The sequence below is a fragment of the Octodon degus genome, unplaced genomic scaffold (genome assembly GCF_000260255.1).
Source record: "Octodon degus isolate 3935 unplaced genomic scaffold, OctDeg1.0 scaffold00136, whole genome shotgun sequence".
Classification (NCBI taxonomy): Eukaryota; Metazoa; Chordata; class Mammalia; order Rodentia; family Octodontidae; genus Octodon; species Octodon degus.
Window position 1 is genome coordinate 6931703 of NW_004524712.1, and position 731 is coordinate 6932433.

Below are 731 nucleotides of genomic sequence, written 5' to 3' on the forward strand. Positions count from 1 at the left end.
AATACTGAGATGCTATCTTACCTCAGAAAGAATGGCCATCTTCAAGAAATAAAATAATAACAAATACAGGCAAGGATGCGGAGGGAAAAGGAACTCCTCTCCACTGTTGGTGGAAATGTAAAGTAGTACAAGCATTATGCAAATCAGTATGGAGATTCCTTAAAACATTAAAACTAGAAATTCCATTCAGTCTGGCTAGTCCCTATGTACCTTCCTGAAACAGTTACAAAGCCATCATATTACAGTGACACACGTATAGCTGTATTTATAGCAATGCAGTTCATGATCGGTGGCTCTTGGAAGCAGCCTGTATGCCCATCAACATATGAAGATGTGGATTTACACACAGTGTTCTACTTTGCCATAAAAAGGATAAACTTGAGTCATTTGTAAGAAAATGGATACACCTTGAGACCATAATGTTAAGTGAAATAAATCAGAGACACATGTTTAAATATTGTATGGTTCCTCTTACATGAAAAAGGGAAAACAAAAAGTGGACACTAGCAAACAGGGCGACAGATCTTCTACAAAACGAAAAGGGAAGCCAGGTGTGGTGGCCCATGCCTGTAATCCCAGTACTGGGGAGTCTGAAACACAGGATTGCCATGAATTCAAGGCCAGCCTATGCTATATAAGTGAGTTCAAGGACAGCCTAGACTACATGGTGAGAGCTTGTCTCAAAAAGTCAAAGAAAAAGAAAGAAGAGAGGACAGGGGAGGGGAGGGGAG

General features: G+C 40.4%; 1 protein-coding gene across 2 annotated transcripts in view; it reads left to right on the forward strand.

The window, feature by feature from the left end:
* Tmem45b (transmembrane protein 45B) overlaps nucleotides 1–731 on the forward strand; it is a 36036-nt gene that overhangs the window by 29765 nt on the left and 5540 nt on the right. The gene's annotated exons all lie outside the window — the stretch shown is intronic.